Source organism: Myotis nattereri (assembly GCF_964212035.1).
Source record: "Myotis nattereri genome assembly, chromosome: 2".
Taxonomy (NCBI): domain Eukaryota; kingdom Metazoa; phylum Chordata; class Mammalia; order Chiroptera; family Vespertilionidae; genus Myotis; species Myotis nattereri.
The window spans coordinates 200,314,305-200,336,521 of record NC_138076.1 but is presented as its reverse complement, the minus strand read 5'-3'; the positions used below and the strand labels follow the sequence as shown (position 1 = coordinate 200,336,521).

Below are 22,217 nucleotides of genomic sequence, written 5' to 3'. Positions count from 1 at the left end.
GAATACAGCGTAACAGCCAAGTTCAAAGCAGGGAGGCTGCTGCAGATGATAGTCAGGAGATGACAGTGGCTTTGATCTGGGTGGTGGTGGAGGAAGTAGTGAGAAGTGTTGTATTCCAACATATTCTGAACCCATATTCTTTGCTTAAAGAAAGGACGAACCTTCTCTCTTTGAGATTTTTCTTGTGCATAAAGCAAATATAAGGCTAAAATTATTCTGGTCGTCCATGAAGTAGATTTGTGGTCTTCAAACCCTTTTGCCCCTGTATGTCTTAAAGAAACAAAACAAAAACCTATACATTCCCTCCTGAATTTTGTATTCCTCCATGAAGTTAAGTTGGAATCATCATAAACTGACACAGGATTGCAAAGAACATAATTTCTGGCATATGTAAATAGTGAAATTTTCAAACAGAACTTTAATGTCCCACCTGGGTAGTTAACTGTATGGTTCCATCTGGGCCACAAGGTGCCCAGACTTTGATCAAACATTGCTCTGGGTGTGTCTGGGAGGGTGTTTCTGGATGAGACTGACACCTGAATGAGTGAGTAAAGGGATCTGCCCTCCCTAATGTGGGTGGGCCTCATTCAGTCAACTGAACACCTGAATAGAACCAAAAGGCTGAGTAAGAGGGAACTCCTCCTTCCAGATTGCCTTGAGCTGGGACATCGATCATTTCCTGCCCTTGGACTCATCTGAAATATTGACTCTTCTTGGGTCTCCAGCCGCCAGCGTTTGGACTGGAATGGAAACCAGTAGCTCTCCTGGGTCTCCCGCTTGCCAACTGCAAAATGTGGGACTTCTCTGCCTCCATAATCGAATGAGCCAATTCCTTATCTTTTTAAATTTCAGTATTAATTAAGGTATTACATACGTGTCCTTATCCCCCCACCACCCCCCCAACCCCCCCTCATGCCCTCACCCCGCCGTTATCTGTGTCCATTGGTTAAGCTTATATGCATACATACAAGTCCTTTAGCTGATCTCTCCCCCTTACCCCGACCGTCCCCTACCTTCCCTCTGAGGTTTGATGGTCTGATCGATGCCTCTCTGTCTCTGGATCTGTTTTTGTTCATCAGTTTATGTTGTTCCTTATCTCTTAATACCTCTCTCCCTCCTGCTGCCCCATGTGTGTATGTGAATATGTTACTAGTTCTGTTTCTCTAGAGAAGCCTGTCTAATACAAACACCATTATCCATTTTTAAAATAACTGACCAAGTTCAAGCTCTTCCTTAGCAGCTGGGAAATTTATAGGGTTTCTTTTTTACCCTTTAATTCTTACACTGAGTCCACTTCCCACAGAACTTTATCCCAATGTAGTACATGTTTATGTTAGAATGTCTGTTATTGCTCACACACTACCATACTTATTTGGCAGGAGAATATTTCAAATTGCTGTTCTGTTCAGGGCCCAGTGGGTTTTATATCACTGCACAATACACTACAGTAATATTTGGGGAGGAGAAAAGAGATTCCATTCTTTGCTAAAATGGGAAAGAGTAATTGTGATGGGGAGGTGAGAGATAAAACTGAGCATATATAATTGAGAGTTTGGGAACTGATGCCTTCAAAACCTGTACTTTGCTAAGTGTTTGGATATATCCCAGGAACACCTGTTTCAAGGCCCTGGAGATGACCACGCATTTGTCTGAGTGTCACAGAATCTTCTGTGCGTGTGTAATTGTGGCTCCGCTGCTTGGCTCCCCCAGTGCTGCCCTTGGGAATAAGGAAGGCAGCCTGCTCTTCAGGCAAATGTGTTTGTTAGCAACTCAGCTCGCTCTAGGATGCTAACCACAGCTTTAATTTGACATTTGGCTAAGGCACCAAGTCTCAACTGGCCACAAAGAAAAGCTGCAATCTAGGCTTTATGAATCTGGGAGTAATGCCACCTCAGGTTCAATGTCAACGAATAATTCTCAAAACCTCAGCTGAGAAAAACAACACACAGGGAAGAGTGCTTGAAGGACAAGTACTACACCTACTCTTCGTGTCGCTGGGCCAAATCGGATCAATAGGGAATAGAACCCAACAGTTATAAAAGGGCCTTTTACAGAACTCTGCTTTGAAGCAATGCTATCAACACAAAAGTGTTAGTGGAGGATCGGCCATGTAAAATCTGATGATTTTCATAACAAAACACAGTGTACTCTTTATGGAGATTCCTGGGAGAACTTCTCCGATGTTGGTGCCAAGAGTGGTTACAATCATCCAGAGCAACTGGTTTCTCTTTGTTCCTGCAAGTGTTTCCTCTTCCCACGGGCTGAGGGGAAGCTTACAGCCACAGCTGTGGCCCCTGGACCTTCCACTTAGGTCACTCTGACACGCATTTAACTGCATTCCTGGTTCCATTTTGTTCCCGCCTTTTCTTCCTTGCTTTTTTTTAATCTCTTTTCACTCTGCCAAATACTATGTATTTGTATCAGCACCCTAAATTCCTCTGGTATGAGGTTATATACACATGAATACCTATGTATGTACCTTCATGCTATAGTTTCATGCTCTTTCCATCACCATCTACAGAGCTATTTCTCTTGAAAATATTGCCTATTCTTTTAATGGTTGGAGTCATAAATATGCTATAGACTGTCACATAAAACCAAGTCAGAACACACGGTACAATCATTAGGGTCTCCAAACGAAATTAAAAACTAAACAGAGTACAGGAGTATTTAATCAACAGAACAACAACAAGACAAGAAGAAGCCCTGGCTGGGTGGATCAGCTAATGGGAGCATCATCCTGTACACCAAAGGGTTGCAGGTTCCATTCCCAGGCAGAACACATAACTGGGTTATGGGTTCCATCCCCAGTTGGGGAAAGTATGTGAGACAACTGATTGATGTTTCTTTCTCTCTCTCTCTCTCTCTCTCTCTCTCTCTCTCTCTCTCTCTCTCTCCCTCCCCCCCTCCTTCTCTCTCTCTCTCTCTCTCTCTCTCTCTCTCTCTCTCTCTCCCTCCCTCCCTCCCTCCCTCCCTCCCCCCTTACTCTCTCTCTTTAAAAAAGCAATTTAAAATATCCTTGGGTGAGGATTAACAAAAAACAAAATATGTTTCTAAGTTTTGATCAACAACCATTTTCTGAGGTCCTACTTTGTGCCAGACACTAAGCTACATGTAAAGAACTAAAAGGAAAATAAGAATGGTTCATGATTCAAAAAGACTACTACAGTCTGGGGGGGGGGGGGGGGCGGGGGCGGGGAGGAGAAGGTACATATGCATATATGTCTATATGGATACATTCACACACATATATGCTATACCATTAACACTATGACATAAGTCGATATAATCTTATAAAAGCAGGGGCCAGTTAATGCGACCTAAGGGGATAACAGGAAAAGGGATTTTTTAATTGACTGCCATGATTTAAGGAACTCTTTAATTCAATCAAGACTGTACTTGATTTACTATAAGTACAGTTAACTGGATAAAAAAACATGTCAAACGATATCACTTCATCAGTATGACCAAGACAATAGTCTCCAGTCCTGTCCAGTTTTGATCTCTACTTGTCCCATACTGTGGGAACTTACCTAGTCCCCAGTGATTAGGGCAGTTTGTGGCATGATTTTCTTCCTCAATTTTGCAAGGGAAATCTAAAATCTTATAAGCAGCCTAAAATCCTTCAAAAGTCAGGGTCTGACAAAAGGGATCCATAAAATCTTTCATGAGTGTATTTTCAGTTTCGTGACCTAAGACACCACATGATTTACAGAAACACGCTTCCTATTTGAAACAGAGGCCACTACATCACTCAAAGATAACTTTCAGAGATAAGGGAACTAGCCTTGACGCCACTCTCCGGAACATTTTATACCTTTTGCTAAAGGAAAAAATGTACGTAGGCTTCAGAAAGAACTCTTTCAGCTTAAAGCACTCAGGAAAATTTTAGGCAATGTATAATTTTCAGCCATATTTAATTCATTTTCCCCACACTCCCAAGCCCCATTGATCTGTGGGTCCTTTTCTGTGTCCCCACATTGTTCCTCTCCCATGTCAATCCCAATGGGCTGTCAACTTCTTATACTATCAGGGTCCTAATTACTATTTGCTGAAAATTCTCAGGATGTGAAATTGCTTAAAGTAAATTTAAATGTATCAATATTATTGCTCAAAAAAGTAGATACCATTGATATATTTCCAATTAACCCTATTTTACACAACTTCCCAGAATAAGGAAATTCCCAGAATTCTCTATGGAACCATTTCATACATTTCAGGGTGGTTTGCAAGTACACACAGATGCATAAAAGGTAACCTTTAGGACAGTGGTTCTCAACCTGTGGGTCGCGACCCTTTTGGCAGTCGAACGACCCTTTCCCAGGGATTGCCTAAGACCATCCTGCATATCAGATATTTACATTACAATTCATAACAGTAGCAACATTACAGTTATGAAGTAGCAACGAAAATAATTTTATGGTTGGGTCCCAACATGAGGAACTGTATTTAAAGGGCCAGAAGGTTAAGAACCACTGCTTTAGGAGTTCATGATGGCCCACTCACCCTTCTAACCGCATTGACTACTCTCGCTGAAGTGCCCCCCCCCCAGATATTGTTTCTTCATCTCCCTTTAAGACACTATTTCCTTAGCAGCAGTTATCTAATCTATACGTGTCCATTTTACTTCCTAGGTTTATCTCCCTGCATCCTTTCAGCTCCAGGTGGGAGTCAGATGCATATCTTACCACCTCTCATGACCTCCAATGCCACCACCTTGGTCCATCACCACCTCTGTCCTGATTTCTGTACCAGCCTCGTAGCTGGTGTGCCTTCACCCCGACTCCACACAGTCTGTCCCCCATGCAGCAGTAAATTAAATCCTTTAGAGGCTGCCAGTCAAATCATGGATCTCCTGTACTCAAAGCACTGGCTTCCCACCTCACTGTGAGCAAACTCGAATTCCTACCATGACCCCCAGCTCCCAGCCTCCTCCTCTGTCACTCTGCTCTTGTGCCCCTGGCCTCCTTGCTATTCTGTAATCAAGCCAAGCGCAATCTCTTCTCAGGGCAGGCCTTTGCACAGGCGGTTCCCCGTGCTTGGGCATCTTTTCCCATACATCCCCTGGCTCACACCCTCACTCCCCTACTCAGGGCTCTGCTCAAATAGCATGTTGCTCAGAGGACTGCCCTGGCCGGCATACTTCATGCCACCTTCACTTTCCCCTTCATTCGGCTTCACTTACAATGGCCTGACATCAGTTTATTTATCAGCTTCTTTGTAAATCTCCTCCTACTTAAACGTAATCTCTTTGGGAGCAGGGAGCATATTTATTTTATATACTGCTGTATCCTGGGGCCGAGACTAGAGCCTGGCCTTTCAGATGACTGAAATAAGTAATTATTGAATGAGTAATTCTTACATAAGGTCCCTTTGTCATTCCTAATGCCTAATGAGAAATCATCTCTCCCGGGGCCCACTATTATCATCTCCACACCAGTATCCCTCATTGCATACACCAGTGCTTCTAATTTGGACTGCATTTGGCTCTCAGAGGGATGTTATCTACAATCTGACCTTGTCTTTCTCCTGCTCAAAATTTTATCCAGTGCCTACAGAATACAGCAAAACCTCCTTTCCCTGTCATATTAAGCCTTTGGAGATCTGGCCTGAGCCTTCTGGCTAAGCTTCATCTCCAACATCGCCCCAAAGAATAAATTACGTGCAGCTCACTTATGCCCCCAGTGTCTTTGCACTTGATCGTTTCTCTGTCTGGAGCAGCGTCCCCTGCTTTGCAACTCATCCGAATGGTCTCAGGGCAGATGCTAACTCCTCTGCCCCAGGACAGCCTTAAGCCTTCCCCTTCCGTGCTCTACCTCCACCTTGCAGATATTTTCAAAAAAGCACATTACCTTATTTTATTATAATTATTTATTTTCAGGTCAGCTGCCCGGTGAACAGCAGAGCCCTTAAAGAAAGGGGCCATATCTTATTAGTATTCATATTCCTCAAGCTTGGCCTACAGTAAGTGCTCATTAATTGCCTCCTGAGTTAATTATAGACAAATTAATAATAAGACAATGATACAGAACATTTGAAGAAGGATCTGAGAAACTGGTGCTCTGAATTTGGGAATGTGAAGACATTAAATTCAATTGCAAATTTAAAACAAATGTTTTTTAGAGTTAGATGGGCAATTCAAAATATGGGTTTTCAAAGAAGCGATGAAAGAAACAAATGAGTCCATCACATCTACGTGTATAAATTTTCAATATTTTCCCCAGGTAATTTTTTCATTCTATAGTGCCTAAAGAACGCTCCCTTTCTCTTCTCATCCCTCAATACCTCTGGAAATGTGTGAAGACTAGACAAGGAACTACCATAAAACCATTTTGAATAATTTAAAGAAAAAATACTATAGAAAGAATACTTTAAAAGACTACTGAGATTCATAAAAGAAGATCTGAATAAATAGTATATATATCCTGTTTGGGGACAGGTTGGAACAATTTCATTAAAAAAAATCTTCCTAAGATAATACATTTAATTTAACCTTTCCCTAAAACATGGTGTTTTTTTTAAAGAACTAGACAATTTCTAAAGTTCATACAAAAAAAAATAAGCATGTAAGAAGATCCAGAAAATCCTGGAACAAAAAAAAATAAATAACAAGAGAAGACCAGCCATACCAGATACTAAAACACATAAAACCAGGGAAGTTAACAGTGTGGAGCCAGCCAACAAGCTGACAGTCAACAAAACAGAGCAGATTCTCCAAAAATAGTTCTAACTGCATAAGGGGATTTAATAGATGATGCTATCCTTTCAGGCAACCTTCACCCTGATCTAAGTAAACATCATCTTTCTCAAGGATTACCACATCCCAGGCTAGGGAAAGACACATTGCTCAAGAAATGTTTGGAGGGAACTGGGTAGTTATTGGGGGAAAATAAAATTGAATTTCGATTTCATTACTACACCAAAAATAAGTGTGAACTAACGACACAGACAAAAATAAAATCAGAAAAATACAAAAAGAAATTGTGAAAGAACCAGTTTTATGTGCCCAGCGTTGGTTAGGCTTTTTTGATTATTACCCCAAATCCAGAAACTACAAAAGACAACTTTAACTACATGAAAATAAAAAAAGTTCTTATGCTCAGAATATCACATATAATATCCAAAGACAAATGACAGATTAGGGGGGAAATATTTTGGGGGAAATCATAAGGAAATGCTAATTTCTTTAACATATGAAAAGCTCCCAAAAATCGAAAAGGCCAACACTCAACTTTTACAAGTGAGTTCACAAAAGGCACAAACAGACTGCTCACAGAAGAAGACAACACAAGGGAAAACATGAAAAGATGCTCAAATTAAACTCTTCACCTAGCAGACCAGCAAATATCAGAATGCTAGCGGGTTTAGCAGTGAGGAAGGACACAGGCATTCTCCGTTGCCGGTGGGAGAGTAAATTATCACACTTCTATCAATGTGGTAAAAGCTATCAAAATTTTAAACTCGCATGCCCTGTGACCGAGGCATCCATCCTACTTTTAGAAATCCTTCCTATACACTAACTGGCATATAACCACTTCTCCCTAGTCACCCTCCCCCCATCAATACCAATCCATCCTGTCAGCTATTCTCTCCAGGAAACTGCAAGCTACAAAGCACCACCTGAGGAGCAACCATCCCTAACACCTCTCAAATATCAAAAACTTATAAAAATAGCCAGCCAGCATGGCTCCATGGTTGAGCATCGACCTATGGACCAGGAGGTCATGTTCAATTCTGGTCAGGGCATATGCCCGGGTTTCGAGCTCAACCCCCAGGAGGGGACATTTAGGAGGCAGCCAATCAATGATTCTCTCTCATTACTGATGTTTCTATCTCTCTCTCCCTGTCCCTTCCTCTCTGTTTAAATATATATATAATTTGCTGCCATCTTGCTCAGTTTTTCTCTTTTCTTGTCAGAAAGTCACTTACTGTGTCTAGTAGGTCCCTCCTCCCATGGATCCCTGTGGCTGTGTAGTCCTTCAGTTCCCCTGTTCATACATCACTGAGTCAGACTTACAATCCAAGTGAATTCCAAATCACAACAAGCATTTAAATGACCTGTAACAAAAAATGTAAATTCATCCAAAAAGCTTCATCATAAAACCATTAATCAGAGACATGAAGAAGAAAGGATGATCATAATTATTAAGGAAAAGTTCTGCTAAGCAAGCAAGCACACACATACTAGTACATCTGTGTGTACTTGCTTCCTAATACCAGAGAGACAAATAATGATAATAACAAGTTAAACAATTGTTGGGCAATGTAAGCCTCTTGAAGGCACTGAGCTAAGCACTTTCTCTGTACCATCTCATTTAACAACCCCCCACAACTCAGTGAGGTAGAGGCTGTTAGTTATCCCCATTTTTATAACTGGGGACGATTATATACATAGTGACTAAGTAACCTGCCCAAGGTCCAAAGGTGAGTTAGCGGCAAAGGCAGAGTGGGAACTGGACTGTCTACCCCAGAGCCCAGGCTCATCACCACCAGGAGATACTTTCCTGTAAGTCCTAATTCTTTTAGAAGCAAGGTAGAACGAATGGGTGAAAAGCTTGCTTGGAGTAGAATGAAACTCTGATACTGAGTTAAAGATCACAATGAATAGAGAGTGGGAATTTGGGGAAATCCAGAAATATTGCTTCTTGTTTCCAAGCACCATTTCCATTATACAACTCACCCAGATGTTCTACATTAGGCAGGACCTGTTTTGGTAAATGTTGCTTATTGATATACATATGTCCCTCTGGCTTTCCCTCCTTTCTTCCCAAATTGAAAAACCTTGCTAAATTGCTTTTGTGTTCACTTTCTAGTTCACTTCCACCTCCCTCTCCTAATGAGCTGTCTCAGAGCTCCCTGCACTCAAGTTACCAGGCTGCAGAAGAACACCCCAACTTGCTCCCTTCAAACTCAAGCAAGAAACAGGTCCTTTTCTTCCCCATGTTCTTCATCTAAATTCTGACAACTTTACCCTTGAGACAAATACTCATGAGCCTTGAAGTCCACAGTACTTTTCCTTTCCATCAATTCAAGAACTAAAAGCTTGTTTATAATTCTTGTTCCTAAGTACTCCCAATTGTTTCAACTGCTAAACTTATCTAGGGGAGAAAACCCTCAAGACTGTGGTTTATGACAGACTAGATAGAAAGTAAATATAACAACAGTGAGCTAACGGCAGTGAGTGGAGAGAAGATAATTTTAATATAATGTATAAGTTTAAAAAAAAAAATGGAAAGAAAGCCCAACTGTGAAGAGAATAGTAGCAAAGACAGTCTTCATTTTCTTTGTCTCCATAATGCTTACACCACCTGACATGCTCTGTAAAGGCTAAGGTGCTTGTCTTGTCCTCCCGGCAAGATGTTGACTGTTTTGTTCACTTTGTCATATCTCCAGGGCCTAGAACTGAGCCTGGAGCAGAGTAAGTACTTGGCAAGTCCTTGATAAATGAATGAGTGAATTCATGCATTCACTTCTATCTCATTATCTCTTGCTCCACGAACAAAATGTATTTGTTTTCATGCTCTGTCCAGGATATCTTGAGATCCTCCTTGCCACCCCCCAATCTTCTGGGTTACTGTCAGGATAAGGAGTCATCTGATCAGATCCAATTCTGAGATGCACAAAACTTAACTTGCCACTCCCTAAACATATGTTACTTGATTCTTTCAGAAAAAGAAAAAGAAAAAACAACAACAAAGGAAGAAAGAGCCACACCAGAAATCATACTTTAGGGATGAACTTAATCATCACACACAGAAAATCCTAAGTCACTTTTCTTCTATATGAAACTAGCTTATGCATGCATATCCCAGCTGGTTCATAAAATGATTGTATTCCTTGTAAATAGCATGAGTTAATTGCCAAAGAAAAAGAAACATAACTAAGTTATAAGTAATAAAGCATCAAAGGGCCATGGGGTTTTTACACTCTGGACAGTGTATGAACAGATACTTCAGTGACCTCAATCTCTCTCTAAGTCCAACGGATTGATTTAGGTTAGATTTCCTGGCTTCATTTCCTTTGAATGTCAAAGAGTACCCTCAAGGGCAAAAGGGATGGTTGAGAAGCAAGCCTATGCAGTGTGTACTGAGCAACTGCCCTTCTTCCCTGCTGAACACAGCCTTTTGATTTAATTAAACCTGAGGAGAGATTCCAAACAAATTTCCATTTGGCTTTTTCTAGACCATATTAATTATCTTCCAACTTTCAGAAACAGACTGCCATTTAGATACTACTACAGGGGTGGGCAAACTACAGCCCGCGGGCCGGATCCGGCCAGTTTGAAATGAATAAAACTAAAAAAAAAAAAAAAGACTGTACCCTTTTATGTAATGATGTTTACTTTGAATTTATATTAGTTCACACAAACACTCCATCCATGCTTTTGTTCCGGCCCTCCGGTCCAGTTTAAGAACCCATTGTGGCCCTCGAGTCAAAAAGTTTGCCCACCCCTGTACTACTCCCATCTCCCCTAGCCAAAGATTCCTCACCTTCCTCTGCATTTTCCATTCCCCTTCCCTCAGCCCCACTCTCCACTCTGCCAACTGCCCCACCAAAGCCACCTCATTATTGACACATTATCAAATCTCTAGCCAGCTCCTCTTTCTAGAATGCCCTTTCTTCCCTCTGCCTTACTGTAAGTCTACAGCCTACTAAAATCTCTATTTCTAACAGTCTGCATTGTAACCAGGTCATCGACACATGGAACAAATCCTTACTAATTTGTGGCCTTTTGGAGGACAGAAATTAAGGTGTTACTTTTTTTTTTTTTTCAACTTAAATCATTTTTTTTTTGTTTTTCAATTACAGTTGACATACAATATAATATTAGTTTCAGGTGTATCCCCGGTCATTAGACATAGTGATCATCCTGATAAATCCTGTACCCATCTAACACCATACATAGTTATTAGAATACTACTGACTATATTCCTTATGCTATACTTTACATCCCCATGACTATTCTGTAACAACCAAGTTGTAGTTCTTAACCCCGTCACTTTTTTTGCCAATCTCCTAACCCCCCTCTCATCTGGCAACTGTCAAAATGTTCTCTATATCTATAACTCTATGTTCTGTTCTGCTTGTTTATTTTTTTTATATTAAATCACTGATAGATATGCACTTATTGCCATTTTATTATTCATACATATTTTTACCTTTCTTTTTCTTTTTCTTCTTAAAGACTTTAATATTTCATGTAATACTGGTTTGGTGAACTCCTTTGGCATTTTCTCGTCTGGGAAGTTCTTTATATGATCTTCAATTCTAAATGATAGCTTTGCTGGGTAGAGTAATCTTGATTGTAGGTCCTTGCTTTTCATCACTTGGAAGATTTCTTACCAATCCTTTCTGGCCTGCAAAGTTTCTGTTGAGAAATCAGCTGACAGTCTTATGGCTAACTAACTGCTTTTCTCTTGCTGCTTTTAAGATTCTCTCTTTGTCTTTAACCTTTTGCATTTTAATTATGATGTGTCTTGGTGTGGGCCTCTTTGGGTTCATATTGTTTGGGACTCTGCGCTTCTTGGACTTGTATGTCTATTTCCTTCACCAGGTTAGGGAAGTTTTCTGCCATTATTTTTTCAAATAGGTTTTCATTTCTTGCTCCCTTTTCGACTTCAAGCATCCCCGTGATGCAAACATTGGTATGCTTGAAGTTGTCCCAGAGGTTCCTTACACTATCCTCATTTTTTTAAATTCGTTTTGCTGTTCTGATTGGGTGCTTTTTGCTTCCTTATATTCCAAATCACTGATTTGATTCTCAGCTTCATCTACTCTACTGTTGATTCCCTGTAAATTATTCTTCATTTCTGACTGGTTGTTTTTTATAGTTTTCATATAATTTTTTATGCCACTGAAGTTCTCATTAAGTGCACTGATCATCCTTATAACCAGTGTTTTGAATTCTACGTCTATTAGGTTGCTCATTTCCATTTTGCTTGGTTCTTTTTCTGATCTTTCATTTGTAACATGTTTCTTTGTCTCCTTGTTTTGACAGCCTCCCTGTGATTGTTTTTATGCACTAGGTATAGTTGCTACATCTCCAGTACTTGGTAGATTGGCCTTATGTAGTATGTATTCTGTAGGATCCAGTGACTCAGCCTCCCCACCAATGAGCTGGGGCACTGCAGGTATGCCTTCCCCCAATTTAGGATGTGTACATTCTCCTGTTGTATTTGAGAGCGTTGATTGCTATTGGCACATCAATGGGAGGGATTCACCCTCAAGCCAGTCTACTGCAAGGACTGGCTATGGTCATTGACCCCTGTGGAGGGTCAGCTATGCAGGGGCTTACCCCACAGAGCAGGACTTACTTTAGCAGGGCTCTGGTGCCCACTGAGTTCACCTCTTGAGTGTGTTGCTTGTGGAGGTGGTTAAGGAGTGCTTTGACATGGTCTGAAGCTGTCCACAAGGTACGCTGGCTCTGGGGCCTTCCAGGAGGTGCAGACCAAGGTCAGCCACCACCTGTGTTCTGCCCGGTTAGCTAAAAAGCGATCTGCAGATGGCTGTGACTTGTGCTGGTCTTGGAGATATCCTGCTGAGGCAAACTGAGAACCAAGGTGGTTGCTGCTAGTACCAGGCCTGGGGCCACTTATCAATAAGTACCAGGCATTCTGAGGCCAGATGCTGTTTGTTTGAGAGATTTTAGGAAAGTCTGAAGAATGAGTCAAGATAGACCATTCATATGGGAATGCCACTGGAAACAGCTTGGGTGAGCCCAAAAGTTGGGTGTGGCAGAGTCTCAGGGAATCACCAGGGTGGGGCAAATAGTATGAACTAGGTTGATGGAGATTCAGATATGGTGCCTGCCAGTCAGCCCTGTGGGAGGGTGGAGGAGTCTCAAAAAGGGAACAATGGCTTCTGCCAGCATTTCGGTATAGCTAGCAGAAAACTGCCGCTCTTGTCCTGATGCCAGATAATTCCTTTCCTCCCCCGACGTCCCTGGTGCCCTTCGAGCTGTTACCCCAGTGCTGGAGCTCAGATGAGCAAGTCCAGGTAAGTCTGTGCATGGGCCCTTTAAGAGGACCTGCCTGGGGCTCCAGTAGCTTCCATCTCCCTCAGCCACAATTCCTGCTGGTTTGCACAGCCAGAAGTTTTGGGGACTTCTCTTCCTGGCACTAGAATCCTGAGATGTAGGACCACCCCATTTCACGTCTCCACCCCTCCTACCAGTCTCAGTGTGGCTTCTTCTTTAATTCCCTTGCTGTAGGACTTCCATTCATCTAGATTTCAGGTGGTTCTGAATGATGGCTGTTCTCTAGTTTAGCTGTAATTTTGATGTGGTTGTGGGAGGAGGCGAGTACCACATTTACCTACGCTGCCATCTTGACTAGAAGTCTACCTCTTTTTTTATTTTTTAATCTTTCATTCCTGGGGACCTAACACAATGCTTTGCTTATAGAAGAAACTTAATAAATTCTTGATGTTTACTTTTTTGGAACTCACTTGGAGGCAGAGACATTTTCTGAGGTTTGCTCAGAATTTCTAATGGCTGCCAAACTCTTGATTCTTCTCACTATAATTTATATAATCACATTGCTCTGAAAAATTCCTTTTCTACATAGAGCAACAGTCACCAATATAAAACCATCACCACTGGTTTTAGATAGTCATTCCTAATCTACATGTTCAACAATTATTGGGTATCTGTTATAGCAGTCACTGAACTAGACCTTGCAGTACAGAGATAAAAATAAAGTCCCCGTCTTCAAGAAACAAAATGTCTATTTGGGAGAGAACCAAGTAGACAAATAATTACAGTATAGTCTATTAAGTCCTATGAAATCTTTGTACTAAGGAATGCAAGAGACAGACGTGGTCAACCTAGTTCAGCTTTGTACAATAAGAGTCACACAAAGGTGATAAGTGTCAAAAAGCTTCCATGGGAGATGATATCTGAACTTGCCCTGGAAATTAGTCTGAAGAAACAGGAGAGACATTCCAGGCAGAGGAAAGAGAATGTGCAAGGCACTAAGGAAAGCGAGAGCTGCATATTTCTGAGCATTGCAAATGTTCTGGTTCTTCTGGAACACTCCAGGGGGCTTGCAAAACAAGAAGGCAAGGGTTGTCCATTTCGATGGTATGCATGGCCAATTTTTTATATTGAAACTAGAGGCCCAGTGCACGGGTAGGGTCCCTAGGCCTGGCCAGCGATCAGGGCCGATCAGGTTCCCCACCTCCCAGCCTCCCCACCTCCTCCTTCCCTTGCTCCCTCAGCGCCCTGCCACCACTGGTCACCCACCATGTTCCACGCCACCCCCTGGTGGTCAGCACACATCACAGAGAATGATCGAACTTCCGGTCTCCTGGTCGAACTCCCGAGAGGACAATTTGCATATTAGCCTTTTATTATATAGGATTCTGCTTTTCTTATGAACATTTCAAGAATTTCATAAACACTATGCTTAAGTCTTCCCTCATGCTTGACTATTTAGTTGATTATTTATTTCTGTTTTGCAGAGGGGGTGATGCTTATTCACCCCCTGATGCTTATTCACCTGCAATTTGTTCCATGGACACTATGCAATTCAGACTATCAACTGAGGATTCCAGGCAACAGGTAAGTTTGGCCAAAGAATGGGATTGTCATTTCTTAAGTCAGAACAACAGAGCAAACAAGCTTAGCTAATTAATCTCTTTTGTTCTAAGTCTATTTCTATTTTTAACAAAATCAGAAGCTAAAAATATTGTGTTGGAAAACTGTACAATATGTGTCGTGATGACAGCAAAGGTGTCTTTTTATCAAAGGAACTTCTCCGTGTAATAATCATGGGCAAGAACTATTTTTTGACTGGATTTTTTTTTTTTTTGAGAAACCATGTGGAACAGTAAGCGATCACTGGCTGAGCATCAAAAGATGATCAACTCTGTGAATCATAACTAGATTCTGAACTTCCTCAAAGCAGTGGCTGCATCCGGCTGTCTCACCACTGATTTCAACTGTCTGACATTAGGGTGAACACAATAGGTGCTCAGTTAGTCTTACGTGAATGAATGGATGAAGGAATGAATCCATAAGCATCACCCCCTCTTTGCAAAACAGAAATAATCAACTAAATAATTGAAGCATAAGGGGACACTTAAGCATAGTGTTCGTGTAAAATTCTTGAAATGTTCATAAGCAAAGCAGAATTTCAATATAAAAAATGCACTTCCACACGAGCATGAACAAATTACCATAAATATTTGCTTGGTATGACTCACTCTGACTGGTACAGCCACGTAATCTGCCTGAAATGAACCCAGAAATAATGGACCCCAGTGAGTTAGATACCACAAGGCAGTTTTGTGAGCAATGAAAGACACAGCAAGTATCAGCTGTGTTTCATCCCCACACCAGGAATGAAACAGGGGTCTGAGTAAACCCATGGACATTGCACTGAACTGTCCTGCCCAGGTGCTAACCAGGTCTCCTACCCTGAGAAAGGCACTTAACTTCCCTGGGCCTCAGTTTCCCTGTCTCGAAAGGAAGAGGGCAGGTGACCTCAAGGTCCCTTTGGATGGTAAGGAGAGACGTTTCAAGACGTCCCAGGGTCAGCAGCTGATCATCATACACACATGAGCCCTGTCCACGAAGGTTCACCATTACCACACTTTGATACGCATGTGTCACTGCCGTAGTTCTGTGGGCTTTGTAGGGTCAAGGGAAGGTATAGCCCGTCCCTTTCAGGATGAGTCCGCTGCTTTAGAAATTACCATCTACCTAGTCACTATCAGAGGTACAATAACAGTTCACAGTTTGTACTGGGTGGGGGAGCCCTCTGAGATCATCTGGCCCCAGCCCAACGTAGAAGACATGAGTTTGAGTCTTACAGACAGTTAGCAGCTAGAGCTGGACTAGAACCTGGGAGCCTGAAGTCATCCTGTTGTGACTGGCCGGGGTCTCTCATGATCTCCAGGCACTCATTCCCTCTCTGACACGCACAGGAGGTCCCAGTGGGAGACCAACTGGGAAAATATAAGTGAATTCCTGCTGTATTACAATATGTCTGCTTTCTGTGAGAATGGCTATTGGGCTCCATAAGCCGGAAAGTCACTTAAGCAGGTGCCTAATTAAGGGTCAAGGATTTCTATTAGAGAAAAGGCCCTCAAAACCTGTCACTATGTGTTTTTTACCAATCTCTTAGCTCTTCAGACTTAAGAGCCCATGGTATTTCTGGAGAATTAAACGCTAACTATAGGGAAGAATATTCCCCTTTCATCTTGCATTACTTTGGGGCTGTGATTTGGGTCTCCTCCAAACTTCTGCCATCTCCCTCTACCACCCATGAGACAGAACTTGCGACACAAACATTTATGACAGCCTGGTTAGGTTGTTATACTACTGAGGACATGATTTGTTTCTGCAAAGCTGATCTAATGACTGTAGTCCTAAACGAATTCAGTAAGGAAGCACGGATCGAAATGCAGCATTCCACACGGCTCCTGAGCATTTCTCCGTTGTTATACAATCTGTCTGAGTTGCCAATTGCAATAGCAAGTTCCTTTCAAAGTAGATCCCCATAGCTGGTGTCAGAAGTGGTTTTGAATCTCTGTTAAAGCATGGTCCTCCCTCTGAGCAGCTTTATGTGGGAGTTGTGCATTACTCATTTCACTCAGTAAAAAAAAAAAAAAAAAAAAAGGCTTGTGGAGAATAAAGGGGATATATGGATTTAATTGCATTGGGAAAAGCAACAGAAAAATTCAGCCAACATCCTTAATGATACTGTTCATTCAATTCCCAGAGAAAGGTTATATCACATAATCAAATGATTTTACTTGGTATCACCCATAAACTCCCCCTCTTAACACAAAGACCTTTTAGATAGTAAACATGTAAGGATTTAAGGGCAGTCCAACCTAGACAGACGCAGAGTGTCATTAATTAAAATGCAAAACGGATTCTATTTCTGGTCCTGGCAATCAGCTATGGGAAACAGTTTCAATGACAAGAATGTCTGCAGAGGCATGAGGTTATATTTATATTAATGGGAGCGATTTCTTCTTTCAGTTACGTGATTACAGGTTGAACACTGGAGTTTGGTTACGAAAAGAGAAGCTGTAGCCACCTCTTCGCTAACCGCCAATTTTCACTATCAGAGTTTATATGTGTACACATATGCAGGTTCATGTATAGAAACATATATAAAGCAAAAGTGGGAAAGGAAGAAAGCAGAAAGAAAGAAAATAAAAATGGAAAGCAGTGACTCACAATATAAGCTGCCGGTTTCAAATGAAAAACAACACCGAAAAGAAACAGAGGAAGAACACTGTTTCAATGATAGCTGTCATTAAGAAATGTGCAAAGTGAATAATTGCCTCGGCAACCAATCGAGGTGATTCCAGAGCCGTTTCAAATAACTTTGATTTGCTAGGGTTGCAGGCAAAATCAGTTGTAAGGCACAGCAGCTAAATCAGCACACGCAAATAAAATGTTGCAGTGACTTCATCACACCAAGAGGCTCTGCTTTTGTGCATTTTTCCTGCAGTAGTTTTCTATGCTGCCGCTGGAGACCCTGCAAAGAAATTAACACGACACTATGCCCTGATACAAGGAAAGGCTGAAGAATGGCTCTCCAGATTCAAAGAAATTCCCAAAGGTGTTATATGGAGGAGGGGTGTGGGGGGTGGGAAAATCCCTACCAGGAAAAAAAAAAAGTTAGCTAGAGGATAGAGAGCGCTAAGCAATTTCTCAGTATCCCAGAAATGTTTCTTCTAGTCTCTAAGTGAGCATGCTGCAACTATTAAAAATATAAACACATAATAGTCACAAGTAAACAGTACATTAGTGTCTCTGCATATATATATGTGTATATATATACATATATATATGCAGTTCTGATTGCAGAGATAAACATTGTTCAGCAAAATAAAACAAGTCTAGGAATTAATCTCGCAGCTAAAGTTGCTACTAATCAAAATGAAGTCTTTCCTAGTCACATCTGAAATTGCCCGCAGTGTGAAATAAGTGTCTATTTCCATGACACCCAAGCTGATGAATACTTCAAGCTGAGTTGCCAAGCACCTGATAAAAATCCTTGCAACGGGACCAAAAAAATTTAAGCAAAGTAAGAAAACAACTATTAAGGATGAAAGTAAACAACTAAGCATTAAAGAATTATCAAAGGAGCAGAGAACTCTGCCAGTCAAAGCACTATCTTGCAGGGAACCCTAATCTGGGTAGGAAAGAGTGGATGTGAAGACAGCTCATCTCAACAATGCTGAAAGTAACTGAAACATTGTTTAAGGATTCAGAGATTGCAGTCTGCAAGGATCTGAATTCGTTGCTGTTGCTGTTAACTCACTGTGGTTTTACTCTGCAACTGGACTACCATTTAAATAAAGAGCAAGAATTTGCAGATATGTATACGCATGCATCCATATACGCAAAGAACCCTCCAGCAAAATTAAAACACCAAACGTTGTTACTCAGGACCCAGGGAAAAGCATATGTCATCACCACTATTCTAAGAAAAATCCACACGGATGGTGGAAACAAAAGTGGTGAGAATGAGCAGGACCTTAAGGAACTTTACATTCCAAACTCCCAGGCAACAGGGGGAGAGACCAGCAACTTCATTCCACAGCTTTTTCCTCCTTTATGACCCATCCCCCAACCCCCAATCACATGTATGAGTACAGTATCCTATAAACCACAGCCTGAGTTGCGTGGAATGGGAAGCTTCCTGAGAGTGAAATGGACCAGAATTAGAAATCAGAGAAGTTGACCCATCTCTAGCCCAAGACTAGGAAAGGACGAAGCCGAATTACAACTGTGACGTTTATTCTCTGGGATGCTGCACTGACCAAAATACTTCAACACACCTGCTACCAAAAGTTAAAAAAAAAAAATTAAAAGAGGAAGAAGAAAATGTCCCTGTGAAGAGAGACCCCTTCAATCACAGGCTCCACAAGGTGAGAACTATACCAAAATGTTCTTGGCTTCCTTTGGGCTTGAAGTTGTGGCACCCTCTGCAGCAAGCCTCGGGAGACCAGGTGAAACATCAGAGCCCTCTTCCAAGAGGAATGCCCTGGGGTAAACAATCTGCCCGTGGACACTGCAACACGCATGTTCTTCCTTGGGAACCTGCTTATTTTCTCTTAGAAAAGTCTAACCGCTCTCACAGCCTCACAGCATGTTACCTCCCAGCGGGAGGACGAAACTACGCTGTCAACTCAAAAAGGTTCCCATCGTCACTGACACACCACCCTCCGAACAGGATGCAAAATATGGTTTGCAGAACAGGCACCCTGAGACTCCAAAGGGAAAGAAGCGATGAGGTCATGCAGTCTACCCCCGTGAGCCAGTGCAGGATTCCTCCCGCCGCCAATGTTATTGCCCAAGTTGTTGAAGCCACAGGACCCAGGGCCATCCTGGACCCACCGGCAGGTGTGCAAAAGCACCACTGCCCGCAGCGGACTCCGACATCACTCATGCATGTGCTCGCCTGCACCCGGAAAGATGGAAGAGTTTGCTCCATGGGTGGATCAGCCCCACGCCTTCCAGATTCCCAGAGAGTGCCCCTCCAGATGCCAAGAATTCATCTTGCCCAAATGTGCCAGTGCCCCCTGCACAGATCCCCTGCACACTGCTGCAATTCACCATCCTGAGCACATTTCCCAGCTGCCGCTTCAAGGACAAAGAGAGAGGAGTGCTTATGTTTCCATCACAGCCCAGGAGCTGGGGTTTCTGGCAAAGGATAAAAATCAAGAGGCAGGCAATCCGGACAAATGACTCCTGGCATTTTAGGGAGCTCCCCTGACATGGATGCATGTAAACAGGGGGACCGCAGAGAGAAGGTCACCAAGCTGAGCTGGGGAGAGCGAGCCAGAGAGAGAGACAGCGAGAGCGTTCCCTTCACTGCCGCAGACCAGCTCATTCAAGGCAAGCACTTACCATAAAAATAGAAAGAGTCAACAGAAGGAGAGGGATCCTTCCTCGGTTCTCAGGCAAGAAAAGAAATCCACCATCAAGCTCCAGGCAGGGCTGGGGATGCGGCCAGCAAAGTGATGAAAGGCGATAAAACCACCACACAGGAGTCCTTTGCAGCCTCCCCAGGGGCCCGCATACAGTTGTCTGTGCTGTAAAAACCCTGAGAAGTCTGGAGCAGGACTCTCCCGAGAGCGAGCCGGAGTGAAAGCAGCCTGGCGGATTTCAGCAGCCTCAGAGCATCACGCCCAGGACTGGTCCTCCCCCGGGGTGCAGGGGCGGCAAGGTCTGGGGAGGCTGAGCAGCGCACCGGGCTGGGGTCAGGAAGGCGAGAAGAGGAGCCTCTTTGGCGTGGAAGGAACCGCCAGCGAGAATATCAGTATTCCACATCAGTTATTGCCAGCGACCAATCAGCCCAGCCAGGGGGCCGTGTCAGTGTGACAGGAGAGCAGCCGCCGATGACAGCCGGTTCTGAGAGGCAGAACAGCCCCCTGCCTCCACAGAAGTTTAGAAAGATGGGCGATTTACCTTCCACCCAGTTGCTGATAAGATCTGCTTGTTATTAAAACCAAGAAGCAACGCCCCATAGTTACACCAGCCACTCGGGAAGTTTCCTGCATAGCCCACAGCACCTGTATCAGGAGCCGACCTGAAACCCACTCTAAATGATGGCGACGGCCTCTCACAGATCAGGCAGCCCCGCTCATGTGCCCAGAGAGGTCATGACGAGGACAGCAATGGCACTTTGCCCAAAGCGCAGGATGACATGACCAGGGGCCGGCCTCCCTATGTCACAAGTGAGAAATGTAGACAGGAAAGGCTAAGGGTCTCTTCAGAAATTTGCATCTCTGTTCATTCATTTTCTTGTGCAATCTGTTCAGGACGAGTTTATAAAGATAGCTAACATATTCCTCTGAGGTCTCTGAACTCACCCATCAGGCACAGACTATGTGGTTCTGAATAAACAACCCTGTAGCATAATTCACAGTGCCACTGAAGTTTGGGAGTCTGAGCTAGACTAAGGGAAGCAGCAGGGGAGAAATCCCACACTGGTGACTAAAGGATGAGTGAGGAATTTTACACTCCTCCCACTTGCCTTTCCCCCCATTCTATTTTAATATGAAACCTATACACTCAGTACCTATATTAATTACTTAGAGCTCGCTGATGATTAAATTGGGGAAGCAAGTTTTAAAGTTAAATGCCAGTCCAATTGGACTCCACAGTAAAACATCAGAACTTTTTTTTTTTTTTAACTTGGAGAGATTGCTCTTGGGTCACCTGGTGTGTGTGTGTGTGTGTGTGTGTGTGTTTTGTTTTGTTAATCCTCACCTGAGGATATTTTCCCCATTGACTTTTAGAGACTGTGGAAGGGGGGAGGGGGCGGAATGTAAGAGAGATACAGCAATTGGTTGCCTCCCATATGGGCCCCAACCGGGGTCTGGGATTGAGTCTGCAACCCAGGTACCTTCCCTTGACTGGAATTGAATCTGAGACCCTCTGGGCATGCAGGCCAGCGCTCTGACCACTTAGCAACACTAGCCAGGGCCTGGGTCACCTTCTTATCTTTGTAGGAAAGGTTAATTCCCTTGTGCTAGCAAAGAGTTAATCGGAAAATACAAATATCCCTGAGTTTGTTTTTCAGGTGACTTCCTTGATATAGTTTTTCATTTTAGTTCTCTGCTTTTACCTCCAAGATGAAGTATCATCTGGACATTTGGTTGTGATGTCTATGCAGAGGCAAGCTCACTCTGAGGAGCCTGGATACAACAGCTTAAAACCAGGGTGGGGCTCCCAGGAAACAGTTAACTCAGCACCTAAGTGCAACCCACCAGGAGGCCATTCAAATGTTCTGCATCAAAGATATATGTAATAAAATTGAATTTTTGCAATGAGGAAAGGATGCAGTGTTAGGGCAGTCCTATGTACATTAACTAGGAAATCCTGGGAGCCTGACTCTCAAATTCTGTGCTATTGTTCACTTCAGTGCAACGCCAGTAAGCAAACACTGAAAAGGCACCCACTATGTGTCAGGGGTACAGAGATGAGTGGCAGGCCCTTCCTTCAAGATAGTCTCAAGGACAAATTAAAAAAAAAATTTTTTCCCAAAATTTCAACACTGTGATGCTTGCCAAGACAGAAAATGTTCTACTATTTTAATGTCCCTCAGATAAAACCAAACCATGAGGTTGGACTTTAGACTCAATGTTCCAACTCAGCCTAATAAGGTGTTTTCTCATCATCAAAACCATTTGGGAAATATAAATGCACAAATCATTTTTTTAATCTAATTGAAACATGAAAAGGG

The 22,217-nt window shown here is 42.7% G+C and overlaps 1 protein-coding gene across 1 annotated transcript in view; it reads right to left on the bottom strand.

The window, feature by feature from the left end:
* Positions 1 to 20,262, bottom strand: part of ANO4 (anoctamin 4) — a 249,092-nt gene extending 228,830 nt beyond the window's left edge. Inside the window, exon 1 of the mRNA XM_081083106.1 lies at positions 19,877 to 20,262. The gene's annotated coding sequence lies outside the window, so the exon portion shown is untranslated. The remainder of the gene's footprint in view (positions 1 to 19,876) is intronic.
* Positions 20,263 to 22,217: the final 1,955 nt, after the last annotated feature.